This window comes from Crinia signifera, chromosome 5 (genome assembly GCF_055691185.1).
Source record: "Crinia signifera chromosome 5, ASM5569118v1, whole genome shotgun sequence".
Classification (NCBI taxonomy): Eukaryota; Metazoa; Chordata; class Amphibia; order Anura; family Myobatrachidae; genus Crinia; species Crinia signifera.
In genome coordinates, this window is record NC_139221.1 from 116085340 (window position 1) to 116101945 (window position 16606).

The window sequence follows — 16606 nt, forward strand, 5'->3', positions numbered from 1 at the left end:
CTGGTCGTAGTATCCGTTGGCCTATTTAATCTTCTCTTGACTGGAAGAAGTTTTCTGCTGAGCTTCTGTTTTATCTGATTGCATTATTGTGGACCAGATGTTTGTTTTGACTGTTTGCTTGTGATCTTGACATTTGGTTTTGTTACACATTTCTGAATCTGTGCTGCCCACGGGTGTCACAAAGAAACTGGTAAGACAATAAGGGTGCTGCAAAGTTTAAACGTTTGGGAACAAATGTATTAAGTAATAAAGACTGCAATCTGCCTGGTATTTATGTGCAAAGGTTTAAACTAATTAATCATTTGTTAGAGTTGGGATGAACTTGCTTCTACTAATATCCTAGATCAGCTTTCACCATGTGCCTCTCGGTGAACTACATTACTGCAGCAGCTCTAATAAACAGGTCAGGACCCCTCTATGGTCAGAAATCACTGCATATCTGTGGAGCGGCGCCCGACCAACATATGATTTCATAATCATGTTTTGGAGTTGATTATTTTCATATGTGTTTCTAGTCTGGATGCTGTTGTTTCTAAAAAGGTATGGCAATTTGTTTTCTTACATTTGTAGATGAGATAATGTTTATTACTTTATCATGCATACTTTCTTCATAGACCTAAATCCTAAAATAGAACATCTATCTACAGATATCTACCAGTGGTGCAGTCTGGGAAATGTGGTTTTGTTTTAAATGTGTCAACCTTACTTTGTTAGCATCACTGGGTTTAAAAATTTATATTGTAAACAAAATAAAATTGTTTAAAAAAAATATCGATACGTGTGTATTATCACGTTGCCCGATTTCATCTAAATTGCATACAATATTGCATTAGCGATTTGCATCCGATTTCCGGGCGATTTTTCACAGATTTTCGGCCTATTTTCCGCGATTTCCTGCCCATTTGCATGCTATTCCATCCTTGCACACCGCCACTATCCAAGTCAGCCCGAAGCGTGGCAAGCGGACGCGGTACGCGTCCTCCCGACCTGTTCATACCCACACTATCCACGTCGGCTTGGTGTTGATTTTATAAAGAGTGGCGAGCGCAGCGAGCCACTAAGCCCGAAGCGTGGCGAGCGGACGCGGAAAATGATCCGGAAGCGTGGCGAGCGGACGCGGAATACACGTCAAGTAATCCGTGCCCCCTCACGGGGCTCGCTGCGATCGCCACGCTTTGGGATTGTTTTACGCAGCCCCACGCTTTGGGCGAGTGCAGCTTTGCCAACGTGCATAGTGGGGGTATCAACAGGTCGGGAGGGCGTGTACCGCGTCTGCTCGCCACGCTTCGGGCTGACTTGGATAGTGGGGGTGTGCAAGGATGGAATAGAATGCAAATCGGCCAAAAATCGCAGAAAATCGGCCAAAATTCGGCCGCTAAATCGCATACGATTTTTGCATGTGATTTGCGGCCGATTTGCGGCCGATTTCGCGGGCGCCGTGATAATACACAAGTACCAAAATATCCTTTGGGTAGTTTCTGCTTGTTAATTATTTTGTTATGGATTACACACAGGGCATTTTCTAAGTGATCTGACTGAATTTGACTAGATCGATCCATGTGCCACTCATCCATATCGCCTTTTATTAAGATCCAGAATTCTTGATAAATCTAGTTAGATCACCAGTCAGCGATCACTAGAGAACACTGGCCTCGACAGATCGCTTAGCACACATTGCTGGCACATCGCTGTGTGGCGCTGAGTGCTGAGTGCTCTTGCTGAGCAATCTATCATCACTCAGCAAAATCTCTACATGTGTAGACCCCATAAGAATCCATATATTTTTTTTAGCTTTTAACAAGCTTGGCTGGTATATTGATTTTACCATTATATGAGAACATTTTTCAGCTAGTGGTATTTGTGGCAATGAGAGTGACAGAACAATTTCAGTTCTTTGAGATAATAGATTGGTTTTCAAACCACTTTATTTCTACATTTTGAAAGATTTTTGTTTAGTATTTATACTCATTATTTCACGTAATTGTTTTATAGATTTCAATTTAGATTCAATAGTAAAAACGCATCCTTGTTGCTATAGTATTTAACTACTACTACTACTACTACTACTACTACTACTACTACTACCATTACTTCTACTACCATTACTTCTACTACTACCACTACTACTACTACTACTACCACCACCACCACTACTACTACCACTACTACTGCCACCACTACTACTACTACTGCTACTACCACTACTACTACTACTACTACTACTACTACCACTACTACTACCACTACCACTACTACTACTAACACTACTACTACCACTACCGCTACCGCTACTACTACCACTACCACTACTACTGCTACTACTACCACTACCACAAACCACTACCACTACTACTACTACTACTACTACCGCTACTACTGCTACTACTACTACTACTACCACTACTACCACTACCTACCGCTACTACTACTACTACTACTACTACTACTACCACTACTACTACTACTACCACTACTACTACCACCACTACTACTACCACCACTACTACTCATAGTAATAATAATAATAATAATAATAATAATAATAATTTTTAGTATATGGGCTCTTAACCCATTCTATACTGGTCTATTGCAGAAAAACAAGGCTATCTTGAATAGCTGACAATATAGAGATTTAGGGGCCTATGTATTAATAATCACAGCAGTTACTGTATATTACAATGGACTTTTGTCTTATTTACCGTATTTAAGGGTAAATTTACTAAGATGGAATGTTGCCCATAGCAGCCAATCAGATTCTATCCATTATATTCTAGAAGGTGCTAAATAAATAAGATGTAGAATCTTATTGGTTGCTATGGGCAACATCCCATCTTCAATAGAATTCCCTTCTTAGTAAATTTAAGTGTAACTTGCAAGGATAGCAGTAGAAACAACCACTGTTCCAGTGAGTTCCATCCTGGCCACACTGGGGGATTCACATTTGTATAAGACTCCTGGAGAATTGGATGGTGCACATGTACATAGGTAGTTAGTCACATTGTGGGCTCATGGGCTGTAACACACACCACACTTTACATGAGGAGGGCCGATAAACATCACACTGATAAACATACTTGCAATGTTGTATGTAATACAGATATGTCCTCATACATCTTGCCTCAATGCGCCAAGCCGTGATAGATGCGTCACATGGGTGAACTGACAGATCCAGCACAACTTTGTTAGTGTGGTCATCTGTTTTCCGGAATTGCTACTTATTTGCATTGCTATGTGACTAGGACGCACCAGCAGACTTTGTTTAAAAATTAATGCAGCATATCTATATTCTGTGTGAGATTGCTGCTTTATCTGCATACAACATGTTAAGTTAAATTGTTGCACCTACAGCTTCTGTCGCACACAGAATAAATGTATGCTGCATAATATTTAATTCAGCATTTGCATAAATACCTTATTAACTGAAAAGTCACCCAAAAAGAAACTTACGCCATTGGTGGCTAAAGAGGGGGGCTGCAGCACAGTTCAAAATTCAACTAGTAGAGCCCCACCAACTGCCACCAACTGCAATTCCAATCTGACTCACTGGCAGTTGGTGTAGTTCCTATTTGAATATTGAACTGTGCAGCAGCCCTACGCTGCGTGACAACCAAAATCACCCCCTCAGTGTGTTCCCTGAGAGGCTCTTTGTACACTTCCCATAACTGTAATTGCAGTATACACCGGCGCAGCAGACTTATTGTGCTTGGACAATGCCACATCTAGTTTCTCCACTAGTCACGGTGGATATACTCATGCGGTCAATGCAGCATCGGAGATCTCTTCCAACATAACAATAACCTATATAATACAGAAAAGTCACGCTTTCCACTAAAAAGTCACGCCTCCCAACCTGATGGAGCCTAATCAATTTTGCGAAGATTTATGAGCCAAACATGAGTTTTAAAAAGTAAAGGCCCCCATGCATTGTCTTAAGGGCAAGTTGGATCCGATTTCCCCTAAGCTTCCCTGGCAGCTTCATGGGAGGGCTAACATATAACTTATCACCTGATGTGCCTTTTTAACAGCTGCACATACGACTTATGTGCGTGCTGCACATAAGTCGTGCTGTCTGACCTCCGACTCTGACCCGATGTGCACGGGACCATGCGTCAGGTCAGAGCGGATGTCAAACATATTCAATTTGGCCTGATATCACCCATTGGAATATACTGAAATTGGGCCAAATCTCACTAGTCTATGGGGGCCTTTAATGGGTATCTCAGATAATGCCAAACTAACCCTGCCCAGATTATAGCATTACTTGGTGAATGCAGCACATTGTGCTATTGTGTCTGGCACTCTTGGGGGGGCCACCTTGGATGTGATGTAAATGATCTTGGCATTGTGAAATGATTTACCACCAGATTTGGGTAGTAACAAAACAGGTTTGCTCAGTTTCAGTGACAGAATATAAAATAATAGATATTTACAAATAAATGTATAAACTTTGAACATGTTTGCTCTGTATTTTTAACTTCTACATGCATTTTATTAAGGTAAGATTAGGTCAACTGTCACTAGTTTATAGTAGACAAACAGCACTTTTGCTGATAGTAGCAACATTAGTGTAACAAAGTAAAAATGTAACAGATCTTTTAAGCTGTCTAATACATCATACAAGTGATGTCACACTTTAAACATTTCCCGTTTCATGCACAAGTGGATGAAAGCATATTAAAGTAACACTAAACGCAACTGTTTCCAAAAAAACTAAAATGATTTTTGCTTCTATTTGGTTAAAGGCATTTTACTCACATTGTCATTTCCGAAAGAGTAGAAATGTTATATTTGGGTATAAACATTTATGAGCTAGTTTATTAGACTCTTCTCCTCACCCTATAATGTCTGTGTCCTTAACCCAAGAACCCGAGCCCCTCTCCTATGCACCCCCACTCTCACCCACCCCTTGTTTCTGGTCTGGTGGCTGGTCCTCCTTTCCTGCAGCTGCTCCTTCTCCCTCACAGTGAAAGCTGTTGGGGGATGCATTGAGGAGACGAGACTGATACCCGTTTCCCAATGCAGCTCTTAAACGGTATATTGCCATTTTTTTTGCCTTTTTAAATGGGTAGAGCTGCAGTGGGAAAGCACCAGGGTGCTTAACCCATTTAACAAATACCCGTATTTGTTAAACGGGTAAAAAGCAGTGTCCTACCCATTTAAGAGCCCTTTTTTTGGCAGTGAGAAAGGGTTTTAAATGGTATTTAAGACCCCTCTGGTCCTCCCCCTCCCCTGGTACGTGGCCTGCCCCCCCTCCCCTGGTACCTGGCCTGCCCCCCCTCCCCTGGTACCCCTGCTGGCCCCCCTCCTCCCCTGGTACCTCCACTCTCTCCCGCCCCCCTCCTCTGGTACCCCCGCTCGCCTCCCCCACTTTCCTGGTACCTGCAGCCTTGGATCTGGGCAGCACGGTTGGCGCTGTCCCCATCTTCACTGGGCACAGGAGCGCAGACAGGAAGAAGATAGTGAGGTGGTCTGTGGGTGCATGGTCGCTGGGTTGCCGTGCAGTGCTGCTGTGTGCGGTATTGACTTGTTGATGTCCTGAGCCAGTACATAAAGGGGATCCGGGCAGTGCTGTCTGTGCAGGAGGAAGTGTATTCATTAGGAGAATGTGAAATCATTGGCAAGGTCCCTGCTGCGAATGGGAACAGAGGCGTAACTATAGCACCGCAGCACCGCAGCCCCCGCGGCCGCGGGGGGGCGTGTGCATGTGTGGGCGCCGGGGGGCTGTGGTGCTATAGTTAGCCCCCTTCCGTCTGCCCATCTGCCACCCGCCAATCCGCCGCCCGCAGCCTTACCTGACTTCGCTGGTCCCGTCCCGGCTCCCTTGCTGGCTTCATTCTTCTGCTAGTGAGACAGACCACAATAAAATGTCCACCCATATAGCAGACAGTTCTCTGTCTGCTGTATGGGGGCGGACATTTTGTGTTGGTCCGTCTCACTAGCAGAAGAATGAAGCCAGCAAGGGAGTCGGGACGGGACCAGCAAGACAGGTAAGGCTGCGGGCGGGGGGTGCGGTGGGGAGCGCCCCCCATTAACGGCGGGGGGGCACCCAATTCATAGTTACGCCACTGAATGGGAACTAGCGGGCCTGCTCATTAAATATGTGCATATGTAATGAGCAGGCCCGCTAGTTCCCATTCGCGGCAGGGGCCCCGCCAATGTTTTCATATTCCCCTAATGGACCCACTTCCTCCTGCACAGACAGCGCTGCCCGGAACCCCTTTATGTACTGGCTCAGGACATCAAAAAGTCAACACCGCACACAGCAGCACTGCACGGCCACCCAGCCACCATGCGACCACAGACCACCTCACTATCCTCTTCCTGTCTGCGCTCCTGTGCTCAGTGAAGATGAGGACAGCGCCGACCGTGCTGCCTGGATCCAAGGCTGCCAGGTACCAGGAAAGGGGGGGAGGCGAGCGGGGGTACTGGAGGGGGGGGGGGTGAGTGGAGGTTCCAGAGGAGGAGGGGGGAGGCAGCGGGGTTACCAGGGGAGGAGGGGGCAGGGCAGGTACCAGGGAATGGGTGGTATATTACTGGTGAATTACCGTTTTTATACCTTTCAAAACGGGTTGAATGTGAAAGGTACAAAAACGGTAATTCATCAGTAATATACCATTTACAACATGCAGTGGGAAAGGGGTTTCAGGCTCAGACCTGTTTTAAAGTCCCATTTAAGAATACCGGGTCTTTACCCGTTTCTGCAGTGGGAAAGCAGCATGACTTATACACTGAACTGCCAAAAGCCATGGTATAGCCTTATGTAAAGGTAATGGTTGGTGTGCACCATACTGTGACATCTTGGCAATGTCTTCCACATACCAGTAATACTTCATGGCAGGTATTACCAGCCAATGTGGATAACTCAGGCGCTGACTATGGGTGCTTGATTATCATGACCAGTGGCGCCTAGCCAGAATTGGTAACAGACAAGCGACACTGGCTCAAATTACATCCACATTCAATGCAGGAGGTAACAGCAGGGGTGCTGACAGGTCGTCCGGACTCCATAAAATGGAGGGGTTGTGACCCCATAAAATGGGTGGGATGTCCGGCAGGATCATCATTGCACACACAGAGGGAGAGAGAGGACAGGCTGCCGCTGCAGCTGTCTTTCTCCCCAGCTCAGCAGAGGGCAATGAGCAGCATGTGCTGACCTGGAGAGAGAGGCTGTGCTGCGGCGATAGCCTGTAATCTATCTCCCCACTGCCCAGGTCCCTGTAACCGGGGGGATGGAGTAGGACACAGGCCCCTCCTGCAAACTTGGGCTTGGGTAAGAAGTACCCGCCCCCACCCTCTCGACACCACTGGGTAACAGGTGGATAATCAGTGGGTCAGTGCAGTGTTCTTTAGCTCCCATAGGAAGAAGACCTGCCAGAGTGCTCCTTTTAACACTACCACACTCGATACAGCATCTCACCTTGGATTTTGACATTGCTAATTGGACCCTGGAGGACTAGCAATGTGTGGTGTGCTCCAATTCTTTGGGCTGAGAGTAAAGTTCTGGTGTGGCACAGACCACATGAGGCCTTATACCTGAGTTGTTAACAAAGCACAGTGCAGGCTGATGGTGGTTCCCTAATGGTGTGGAGGGGTGTTCACATGCTTTGGATCCGCTGGTTTACCTAAACATGTCATTGACCAGTAACTCGACAACATTGAAATATTCCAGTAGGATAATGCAATATGTAATCAGTTACAAGTTGTCCAAGATTGGTTTGATTGGTGTGAGGAGAATTTTGGAGAGTGGCACCATGTTTCTCCAACATAAAGCTAAATAATCATTTATGAGACTGGATCTTGCACCCAAGATCCTGCACCTACAAATATTAGGGAGCTGTGGAAATCTATCCAGATTCCACGGACCTGCATCTCTCCAGGTCTGACACTCACTTGTGGAGTTGATACCATGTCAAGTAGCTGCACTGGGGGAGTCCTACACGATACTAGGCACTTAGGAGGAGTCATGCTGTGAGGGGGAGGACAAAAGGTGCAGGATGCATGTCGTACTTTAGGCACACCACTGATAATTTGGCAAAATGGGTGATCTGGCACACTGCTGGAAGCCAGGGTGCCAGATTACCGGTGTTCTAACAGTATATGAGGAACAAACACTTCTGAGCTTGTCATTATATAACTAAATATCAGATCCAAAGGACCATATTGGGGACGCTTTGACCTTTAAAATATTAGTCATAAACACGATTAAAACGCAGAGGTTTTACAACCCATTGCTTCGTAACTAAACCTCAAGTTATTTTATTTTGTTTTGGCAATGTATTTTTAACACAAAGAAAATACGTAAACCACCCATACTTTTATTAAAGAAACTGCAGTTTATATTTCTAATATCACAACCTTTTCATCCTTTGAAACACAATATTACAAATTACATTCTCATTACCATATATCTTACAAGACATATTTGCTGCATCTTCCCTTATGGCTTTTCAAATTACCAACCATTTTTATGAATGTTTGTGTGTTTTTGGACCATTGTCTGTAATGATGTGAAATTGGCAGCTGGAGGTTATTATTCCAGCAGGCAGACTTCCTGTAAGATCAAGGATAGTAAATCTCAGTTTAAGTCTGATTTGTCTCACGTAGAAGATGAATGCAAATAAATGCAGCTTTACGCCTCAATATAACTGAGGATGAACCACAGCACTATCTCCCCTGTGGAGCATGCTGACTGTGTAAGGATCCATAACTATGCAGAAACATGCACACAGCATTCTACCATTACCCAGAGGAGGCCAATGGCACTCGCACAATGTAAATACATATTTAATGATGTTGTTTTGTTCAGCAGGTCATGCTTCCAGTGTTTTACATTATTCTCTAAAATAGTTATATTCTAATATAGGAATAGGCAATGCTTTTCGCTATGAGTGCCAGACGTTTAATATAGTAAGTCAACAACCTTCATTACACATGCATTCATACCTCCCAACTGTCCCGATTTTTGCGGGACCGTCCCATTTTTTTGGGGACAGTCCCGCGTCCTGCCCGGGGCCGGCAGTGCCCTGCAGTGGGAGAGGGGGGTAGTTGGGAGTCCGCCTGCAACCTGCTGAATAGACATGCACAGAAGTCCCGACCTCGACAATTCAAATGTTCGGAGGTATGATGCACTACACATATATAAACACATATATATCACATATATACTCAACAAAGATAGACAGATAGCAGTGACATATTTATAATTAGTTCAATGTGCGCAGTGCATACGGGCCCCTGAGTCCCAAGGGGGCCAACACACTGCACACACTGCACCCATTTTAGATACTTACCCCTCCGGAGTCCCACGATGAAGGCAGCAGCACTGGCGGAATCACAAGAAAAATGGTGCCTCTAATAAAGAGATAGATAGATAGATAGATAGATAGATACTAAAACTAAAAAATCCTCTACATTTTATTTATTTAGTTGGCACCATTTTACCACTGAAAAACACATTGGGGTGACATTTAATGAGATGCGAAAATGTGATTTGTGCGATTTTTATTGCCAAAAACGGCCGAAATCGCACGTTTTTCCAAAATCACAAGAAATGCGAAAACTGTCAAAAACCGCGGATTTTGACGCAAAATCGCACATTCTGAAGGTGCGATTTTTAGTACCGCTGAAACTCGCATCCATATGTTTTCCTATTATAAAATATACAAATCGCAATTTTAATGAGATGCAAAAACAGGAAAATGTTATTAAAATCGCCACACATGCAGACCAGGTTCTGACAGGTGAATTTGCCAGAACCATGCACGGATCATTATGTGTAAAAGTTAATAAAAAAATGGTGTGAGGTCCCCACTCCCCACTCCGTATTTTTGGAACCAGGACTGATCCAAGAGTCCAGGGCTGGTTTCAGAAATACGGAGGACCCCTATGCTTTTCGTCCCCCGTATTTTTGGAACCAGGTTCGGCTCAATGAGCCCGGGGCTGGTTTTGCTCAGGAGGGGGGACTTCACACCATTTTTTGTTTCTTTTTTTAATCACAAATTCGCACATTAGCTCAAATTCGCACATGTTCATGACTAACATCGCACATTTTTATGACTAAAAATCGCACATTTTCGTGACTAAAAATCACCCGTTATCGCACTTTTTTCGCACTTTTTTGCCCGGACCACACAGCTCATTAAATATGCAATTTTGCGGCAAAAAATGCAATTTCAAAAAGTGTGATATGGGCGATTTTGAAAAATGACTAAAACTCTCATCCCATTAAATGTCACCCGTTATTTTTTTTGCTATTGAATAGGTAGCATTTTCTTTCTGAAAAAGCCTCTATATTATATTCTTAATAATTTACTGTAGCACCTTTTTCCATTTACGACTTAAAAAAGCTCCCTTCCCTGCTACCCAGGGCCGTCTTTATGTATGGGCTTAATGGGCACTTGCCCAGGGGCCCCAGGTGTATAAGGGCCCTATGCTGATACCTTTTTCCAGGGATACCAGAATTTTGAAAATTGGACCTGGGGAACTGGAGATATCCTACTTCAAAGCAGCAGTCCACATCCGACCTGTTAATTGCAATTCCCAGTCATACTTCTCAGGTTCTCTCTAACTTAGAGTTTTTCTGAGATATTCCAAAAGCTGGGACTCTCCCCTTTCTGACGACACTAACGGCTTGTTTCTATCATACCCGGAACAGTTTTATATTTTTGTCAATGGATTGCTCTGGCTCCTGATCTCTGATCCCCAAGTCCCCAGCACCTCCTGAAAGTTGGGACTCTAGGTTTTTATACTATTGAAGGCTAAGAAATCTATTTCCAGATAATGGCGATATCTGCAGTCACAAGCTGCCCTTCCACCATTATCCAACCCTCCCCTGTGTATAAAACACCCCCTACCTCCATGGAAGTAATTTACAAGGGACCCTTCATTCAGCTCATGGCAGGGCATGCTGGGATGTGTAGTGCAAGAACAGCTGGAGTGTCAAGGTTAGCCATCACTGCTGTAGAGCATGGTGATGATGATCATGCTTGGTTAGCTTTTGAAGCTCCTAAACAACATTTACTTAGCCAAGGAGATCTCAAAGGATGCGATCACTCCCACAAAGAAACAAAAGGATGTGGTTTTGGATATACTGTAGGCATAGTGACTTTAAAGATTCCATTTCCCTTGGATGTGGACTGGTATTTTGCAATGATGTTAATTTTGTTATGGAAGCACTTGGTCACGAGCATAGGCGATTCTAGGGGGTGGTCTGGGGGTGCACAGGACTACCCATTAGCCTATTTTGTAGCTGAGGGATGGGGCTTTCCAACGAGCCCAGCCCCGTGTCTCTAGCCCCCTGGAAACCGGAGATACGGCCAGGCAAAGCTGGAACGTTTTCCCTATAGGATAACATGGGACCCGCTAATTCCGACCCCCACCCAGTTCAACGGCTGCCAGTTCCCCCTTCGGCATCACTGAAGCTCGAGGTTGATCTCAGTCGAACCCAAATCGCTGGGCCTTCAATCTGATACCAGGCTGGATCCATATGGGTTAAATGGTTCCAGGGATATTATGGTTAAACCGTTTTTTTTTCTGAAATGTAATTTCATGACTGTTTATGTTCTTTGAGGGCAGATTTCTCCCCCGACGTCAAGCACAAAAAACAGCGCGCACAATATTTCAAATGACCACTCGGCTGGAGGGGACACCAGGAGGGGAGTGGGAGCGTTCTCTGCGCTGCGCTCTGCTCCTCTCCCCATAGAAGCAGCTGCACCGCTCTCCATCTCTCCCTGCAGCAGCAGCGAAGGCTCATATAAAAATTTACAGTAAGTGGCACTTTTGGGGGCATTGCTTAAGGGATGCTACAAGTGGCGGTATGTGGGGGCATTACGCATAATGTGTGGCTTAATGTGTAAGGGGCATTATGGTGTGCAGCATCATGTGTAAGCGGCATTATGTGTGCAGCATCATGTGTAATGGGTACTATGGTGTTCGGCATCATGTGTAATGGGTACTATGGTGTGCGGCATCATGTGTAATGGGTACTATGGTGTGCGGCATCATGTGTAATGGGTACTATGGTGCCATCAAGCAAGAACCCCCTAGCAATGAGCACATAGGTAAGCAGCACTTATGTGGCAAATATGTAATGGACATTACGGTTTGTTATATAGTATGTAATGGGCATCATGATGTCTGGCACAATGTGTAATGGGCATTATGGTATGTGGCCTTATGTGTAATTGGCATTACGGCATGTGGCTTTATGTGTAATGGGTATTACGGAGTTTGCTAAAATGTGTAATGGGCATTACTGTGTATGGTCTAAAGTGTAATACCACACCCATTTTTGTGATGCCACGCCTCCTTCTCATGAGGCCACACCCCCGCGCAAAGGTCCCCCTACTATTGTGTCTAGATCTGGGACCACCCATTACCATAATTCTAGATTCGCCTATGGTCACGAGTACAAAACAGAGGATTACCATTTATTTATCGATTCTTCTAAAGCTAGCTTGAAAGCTGTGCTTCACAGTGTAAATGGTTTCCATTTATACCACTAGCCCATGCTGCTGATATAACAGAAACGTGTGGTGACTTATAGTCCTTGCTTTTGCTTGGACTAAACTTGGTTTTATAAAGTACAGTACTGTTTATTTCTATGTGAGTAGAGCAGTGGATCGAAGTTGGAGTTACATACTTCCAGAGTATCAGTGACCCAAATATCAGGAAGGGGATTCTTGTAGGACCTCAAATAAGAGAACTACAGGTAATTCAAGATGATTGGGGCATCACGGACGGTGTAATGGTTAGCATTACTGCCTCACAGCACTGAGGTCATGGGTTTGATTCCCACCATGGCCCTAACTGTGCGGAGTTTGTATATTCTCCCCGTACCTGCATGGGTTTCCTATGGGTACTCCGGTTTCCTCCTACAATCCAAAATATACTGGTAGGTTAATTGGCTTCCAACAAATTATCCCTAGAATGTCTGTGTGTGTGTGTGTAGGATGTGGTAGGGAATATAGATCGTAAGCTCTACTGGGGCAGGGACTGATGTGAATGTTCAACTATACTATGTATGCGCTATATAAGAAACTGTCAATAAATAAAAATAAAAATGAGAGCTTCCATTGTCAGATGAATCAGGCTGAAAGAGCTGCAGGGGAGTCTTTTACAAGAAAACGACTATGAAATGTCAGCAAAAATCTTAACAGTAAACACAGCTTAACCCTAAATGCCCTCATCCACTAGCGTAAGGTTTTGCATGAAAAAGGTAGACACTTGACAAGGTTGACATGAGTTTTTCATGATTTTTTTTTGTAAATTAGCTTGTTCTTACTTCACTATCCATGTCGGCATGGAATGATAATATAATAGTGTGCCAAGCATAGCGAGGCACTGAGCCCAAAGTTGCATGCGAGGGTATGCGTTACACTAATTGGGGGTCCATGTGGACAGTTGTCAATATTGGCACTAAAAGACATTTGAAAACTCATGTCAACCTTTTCACATGTCTACCTTCTGACCCTGTCTGCCTTTTCACCTTGTGGCCCTTTCCCATGTCAACCTTTTCCATGTGGACTTTTTGACCCTGTTGACCTTTTGACCCTGTCAAACTGTTGCATGTTGACCTTTTGGGGTGCCCCTGGGAAGTGCTGTGGCTGCAAGTGCCACCTACTACACACTGACAGGGCCTGTTGTGACGCCATGGCATAATAGCCTGCTGGGTACCTTGATAACATTTTCAGGTTCATGAAAGCTCTTTGACACAATAATATCTGATGCTCTCCTAGAAGCTCAGAAACACAAACCTTTAAAAGATTTTTTTATAAATCTGCATATTTTTCTGTCCCTGAGTTTATTGTGTTCTACCTTCTATTTTTGTCACCTATTTGCAAGTCCTAGCCTGACATTTTGAACCTGATGTTTAAGAATCACCTTGAAGCGGTTTCAGGTCAAATCAAGCTAAATCAAGCCAATCTAGTTTCATTTCCATATTTGCTTATTTTTGCATAGCTTCTTATGTCTACTCATGAGTTATGAGATACCCAGAGTAAAACGAAATATTTAAATTGTGCATTGTGTTATAGTGTATTTATATGAAATACATTTGATCCCCTGTATTATAGCAAACATTTTTCGTAAATATCTGACATGTAACACTAGGTTACCTTCTATTGTTTCCTAGTGGACAAAGTTCAAGTTGGGGGACTCGAGGTCATCTCTAATACGTATGTTTTGGTGAACAGAAAACAAATATTTCCTGTGCCCCTGAACCAAAGGTTAAAATAGTGAATATATTATTCCTTTTGTAATGCATTGTATGGATACAGGTCATGCCACTAATCTGTTCTAGGGTTCATGTAATCAATCACTAAACCTACTCCAGGAGAAGGCAGGGATACTGTAATCATGAAGTTTTTGGACTTTAACACTGCAAACACAGCAACCCAGAGGCATGAATGTAACATGTTCACCTAAATGTTTTATAATTAACCAAATAACTCTGCGCTGTTAAACACCTGGGATCAGGGGCAGATTTAGGGGTTAAAAGTTAACCCCCCCATATTGTAATATTTTTTATTGATTACTTATAGGGCCTCATTTAATAATAGCCAATTTAATGGATTAATAAAAAAGCCACTAACTGTGGCATTTATTTTATTATGTAGGACAGTTTACAGGGGCAATATCTGCATGTCCTATCCATTTACACTCTATTCAAGATGGAATATGGCACAGTACAATGGATATTTTGCAGTTAATGGTATACTGACAGCCTAGCAGCCCATAGCAGCAAAAGCAGCACTGTAAACCCCAACAAAATAAGGAAGCCATCAATCCCAAAGCTACCATCATGTGCGCATGTACAAGACCTGACAATGCTATCAATGTCGATATTTATATGATCAAAGAACAATAAGTGAAAAGCGTAGGATACGTATTATGTCCGTAACCTGCGTACCTTTTATTCCTAGCTACGTGCGAACAAAACGTAGCGCAGCGTAGCATACCTTTTATCGTGTATTATACACGGAAGAACCAATGCATTAATAAGAGATCCCTTCGCAGTACTTTGTCTCTAATCTGCGAATACACCTATAAGGACAATGTCCGTAATATACCTTATCGCTATATGCGAATAACAGACGAGACCACAGTATAAAGGTGAGGAGATAGAAACTCCGTAAATAATGTATTTAGTCCCTTATGGACAAAAGGGGATTACAGAAATAGGAAAACAAGTATAACACGTAATGCAATCGTCTAACAATGAATATAATAATCAAGCTCTACTAGGGGAAAGAAAAACATACACAGGATACAATCAGCCAACAATACAATAAAAGTAAGTACAGTGAATGCAACCGTTTACCGTCTCATCAAATATGCGCAGCGCAGTCCGGTCGGAGCTCGCTATGTTCAGGTTTGAACTATAGCCCGGTCAATGGTCAGGGAAAAGAAGTAGTGCCGAAGTGACCAAGGCCGCCCTGGGTCACCTATCTTATAGGGTCAGAAGGGGGAGGTCAAAGGCCATTCCTATTGGTCAGGGTTCGTATGTCAAGTCCTCTGTGATTGGGGCAAAATAATGCACCTGGTTTGGATAGGTGCAGGGGGAGTGAACTTTGGAGTCCTTTGTCTGTTGGCATCGTCGTCAGGGGTCGTAAATAGCAGCAAGAACCGGTTATAACTGGATTCTTTAGTTACACACATTTAAACAGAAACAGTCTTGGGAATATGGATTTTGTCCGTAATTATCGGACCGTATGAATTGCGATTTATTCGCAATGACCGGAATACTGCGCATGGGAAACGGAACTTAACGGTACCAAACATTATACAGACGGAAGTATGTAATGCTGACTAAACTATGTGTAGTGCTCTAAACCTTTAACTATATTTTATTTGGTGTAAGTATGGTATTATGAATTTATGTGTAATAGTATGGCTGCGCTTCTGGTCCACTTTGTCACACAGACTCGGGTATGGATACTTTATTTGCGCAACTCTGCGAACCAAAATGGTGGCCATACTATCCTAAAATGGCGTGTGTGCAACTCGACTTTAACAGTCCACCCTTTGACAGTAAATATAAAACTGTCACAGTACAAACATTTTTCATAACAATACAGAAATTCATAATCCTAACAGAGAAATTTGGGATCCGTGAATTAAACATATAAGGGGAGTAAACCATCTGCTCTTTGGCCGATCCAGGATCATGGATAAACGATGGGCCGCATTTATCGAACAATCTACTCAGGGTGACGAAGGATAATGTACAATTTTTGGGATAAAAATAAAAACAAGGGAGGTTACAACATATACACTTTCACAAATATGGTGTCTTTTAGTGGGTGGTGGTATCAATTCTAGGGTCATATACCAAACCCTGGTCTTCCTCTGCATCCCTCGTTCTTACACTCATGATTTCAGTACGTTTTGTCTTTCCCCGGGTCACCATTTTTACACATTTAAACAATAACACAAAGACTATGATGGCACCACCGATACAGAGAAGAAGTTTTCCGATGTTAGCTATGATTCCTTGCGCCCATTCTCCTAAACCAGAGAACCAGTGCATTGGGTTCAGCCAGGAGGTCCATTTGCTGACCTTATCACCTATTTCTGCCAGGCTGATATTGTGTTCCCTTCTAAATTC

The 16606-nt window shown here is 43.6% G+C and overlaps 1 protein-coding gene across 4 annotated transcripts in view; it reads left to right on the top strand.

Moving 5' to 3' along the window:
- RNF182 (ring finger protein 182) overlaps nucleotides 1-16606 on the top strand; it is a 94064-nt gene that overhangs the window by 57262 nt on the left and 20196 nt on the right. The window contains exon 1 of one of the 4 annotated variants that reach the window (XM_083187889.1): nucleotides 418-540. The exons of the other annotated variants lie outside the window; for them this stretch is intronic. The gene's annotated coding sequence lies outside the window, so the exon portion shown is untranslated. Of the gene's footprint in view, nucleotides 1-417; nucleotides 541-16606 lie in introns of those variants that run through there. 4 annotated transcript variants of the gene reach the window in all.